Source organism: Chrysochloris asiatica, unplaced genomic scaffold (genome assembly GCF_000296735.1).
Source record: "Chrysochloris asiatica unplaced genomic scaffold, ChrAsi1.0 scaffold00012, whole genome shotgun sequence".
NCBI lineage: Eukaryota > Metazoa > Chordata > Mammalia > Afrosoricida > Chrysochloridae > Chrysochloris > Chrysochloris asiatica.
The window spans coordinates 18,459,107-18,462,974 of record NW_006408530.1 but is presented as its reverse complement, the minus strand read 5'-3'; positions in this window follow the sequence as shown (position 1 = coordinate 18,462,974).

The window sequence follows — 3,868 nt, the reverse complement described above, 5'->3', positions numbered from 1 at the left end:
GAAGACCGTAGAAGAATTGATGCTTTGAGTTATGGTGTTGGGAGAATATTGAAGGTGCCCATAGAACCAACAGATCTGTGTTGGACGAAGTGAAGCCAGAGTGCTCCTTGGAGGCCAGGATGGCCAAACTTCGTCTCTCATACTTTGGACATATTGTCAGGAGAGACCAGTTGCTGGAGAAGGATATCATGTTTGATATAAGGTCAGAGAAAAAGAGGAAGACCCCCCGTGAGATGGATTAGCCAAGTGGCTCGAGAGTGGCAACAATTGTAAGGCTGGCCCAGGACCAGGCAATGTTTCGTTTGTTCTGTTGTGCATAAGGTTGCTATGAGTCAGTACCGACTCGATGGCACCCAACAATGATGATCTTACTTACCATAGGATGAGTTTTGCTTTAGGTTTCCCTAATGTCTGATGAACTGTGGCTTAGTTTGCTCTTTTTCTCAGACTCCCTGGTAGTGTTTCCAGATCCTAAGGTTTTATATTAATCCCCACCCCCAAGTCCTACTATTTATCAGCAGGGTAAAATGTTCTTCCTTGTATTTTCACTTCATAATCCCAGAACTCTTTTACAAATGAAACAACTGTAAGCATCATATGGTATATTTTAATTGACTTTATTATTGTATTCCCAAAAGGAATGTAGCTGCCTTTAGGCCAGAAACTGGTAGGCCCCGGTCTATAGCTCTAGCAACTAACTAATGCAGCATCTAGTGCAAAGAAAAAATCTGAGCAGTAGATACATGATGGCAAAGGAGGAAAGACGTTTGCTTCAGTCTACTAGCCTGTCTTCTTTGTTGGTTTTGAAATACTAGGGGAACAGCTCTTTCTGGGAAACACAGACTTGTGGCCATAGGTCAGTAACCTTAAAAAAACTAAAAAGAATTGGACTTGCTCAGCTTTACCTCAGAGAACTAAACTAAGATCAAAAGTAGAAATAAAAAATTGGACTTCACATAAGAAAGACTGGAAATGAAGCTGGTTCCTGAGCAGGTGATATTCAAGTTGGAGCTGGACAATCAGAGTAGATTACTTTAGGTGATCAAAGCTCCAAATGGAAAACAATGAACTCTCTGTTTGTCATATTAAGTCAATATAGTGATGACTGATGTAATATTCTTTATAAAGCATCGTCAAACAAGTTTTTACTCAAAACCAATTTCCTTCCAAGCCTCATCTTGTAGGAATTCCTACTGTACTCCAGTCTCCCTGGGCTGTTTGCAGCTCTTCAATAGATCCTGCTCTCTCCTGCCACGTGGCCTTTGCTACAATGGCTTTGCAGCTACAGCACATTTTTTTCTGGGGAATGTTATCTACCTGACTAGATCAGGTTATCTTGTTTCATGCTTTCAAACAAACCAATTCCTTTTCTTGAGAGCAGCCCACTGCCATTGAGCTGATTCCAATCCTTAGTGACCCTGCAGGACAGAATGTAAAACTGCCCCACATGGTTTCCAAGGCTAGAAATCTTTAAAGCAGAATGCTACATCTTTCTCCAGCAAAGCACCTGGCGGGTTCGAATCTCCAGTCTTTTGGTTAGCAGTCTAGCATTTAACCACTGCGCCACTAGGGTTCCTTCCCACAGACACCATTGCTATTGCTAAGTGGTGCTGAGTTGGTTCCAACTTACAGCAATCCTGTATAGATAGATAGGGTAGTTTCCGAGAAGCAGCTAGCTGGTGGGTTCAAAGCACTAACCCTGCAGTTCTAACCTACCTTGTGCCACACTACTGTGCCACACCAGGACTTCAGAGACACCACAGTTTGCTTATATCGCCGGTGGCTGTCAGAGAGTCTGACATGTTGTACGTGCTCAATAAATACTTGTTGAGTGGATAAATGAACACAACATCCCCTATCAACCTAGCATTTTTCATAAATTATGATCTAAACTGAATAAAAGTGAACTTGCCAAAATACAGCAAAGCTATTTCTTTGTCACAAGTGATTAAACTATCTCCCTTGAGACTAAGGACAATAAGAAAATATTTAGCTAGCTCCCAAGGCAATATTTTTATACTTCTTTTATTATGAAAATATAACACATTTTCAATAACTTTTAGATTCACAATACACAAAAGAAATTTATTTCCCAGAACACTTTTAAGATTCTGACAAGCCAAATGATCCTCAAGTCACACTGTGGGTTATTAAGCTGCAAGAATATATGTTATGAACGTGAAGTTTAATGAGGACGTTTAGGTAATGAAGAAGTAGTGAGAGCTTCAGGACAGATGGACAACCATTTAGGTCAAATAAAATATTTCCAAATGTGTGTATGAAGAAAGAGATGAAAATACCCAGGATAAGAATACTCTGTGTTGCTAAGAGACACTGAGGACAGATGAGTAAACTGTCTTTCTTACAAAGGCCAACCAAAATCATGTCATTTATCACTGCAATTCCTTTGAATGATTATTACTTTGTAGAACCTTTATACATTATACTAAACAAAGAGGAAGAGAAAATATGAAGAGTAACCTCAGAAATAACTAACATGTGGTGTGATGCTGTAGGATAAGCACTGGGCTGCTAACCACAAAGTCAGTGGTTCAAAGTGACCAGCAAGTCATTGGAGACCCTATATGGTGTCAGTATGTACTGGAACAAACTCTACAGCACTTAATAACAACACAGGGATATTTAGAGGTGGTTTTTGACTGACATCCACCAAAAGGTGTTTTGAGTGTGGGTTTTTTTGTTTTTGTTGTTTTTTTTTTGGCAATGTTACAAGATCTTATATCTTTAACAATAACATTTTGAACAAGAAAAGATTTCTATTAAACTCTTAAAAATGTAAAACTTTTAATTTTTTAAACAAACATTACTGTAACCAAACCAAAATTATCACTATGGCTAGTACATAAAACATTTCAATGTCCAAATAAATTAATTCTAGCAAAGCTAAACAACACTATGTTTAAGGACTATTTCATGTTAATTTTTTAAAAAATTACCCATTCCTAGCTTATACACTTCTGTATTATATAGTAATTTGGAATTGGAACCACAACTGCAGTATTACACCAGGTAGGAACTCCCTTAGTCTCAACCCTGATTCTTATAACCTTTAGCTTTAATTTAGGACCCAACACAAACTTTCACCCAGACCTACACCTTTCACCCCAGATTCCCTTACCATTATCATTGCCAAGCCTGACTCTGTCAATCCCTCCTCTACTGCAGAGACAAATGTCAAACTAAGGAAAAGGTGAAGGAAAGTCTTAGAATGAGTAATGAACTCTAAAGGAATGACTTTTTTTTTTTTTTTCCCTTAATGAAACAAAGAGAACTTACTTTGGAAAGGTTTTAATATAACTAAGACTTAGCCTCATACCTGGAATAAATTTAAATACACAAAAACTGAAACTTTTATTACTACTGTGCTTCATAAACCATTTCCTCTTATATTAGTACTCAGATTGTATTGAGTGATTTACTAACATTTTCAAGTCTGCAAACTAGAAAATACAATACTAAGAAATCTGCAAGTTAAACTTTTTAATTAGAAAATTTTCAAAAACAAATAGTAGAGAGAAGAGTTCTAAGAATCACCAACACCCAGCTTTAACAATTATTACTTTAGGTGTACAGAAACATGTTGACTATACAGAAATCATGGGTTCTTATCATCTCTTCTTGTTGTTAAGTGCCGTCCAGTCGATCCTGACCCATAGCAACCCTGCATAGGGTTTCCGAAGAGCAGCAGTTCAAGTTTGAAATTAAACCTTCTCAGTGGTACAACAACCCCATAGTGAAAACCCAAGTCATCCTCATGATTTCTCTGGTCCCAGAGAGACAACTAGTGAAACTTGAATATGACTATACATCATATAACCCTATTGCATCAATGGTAAATATGAACTAT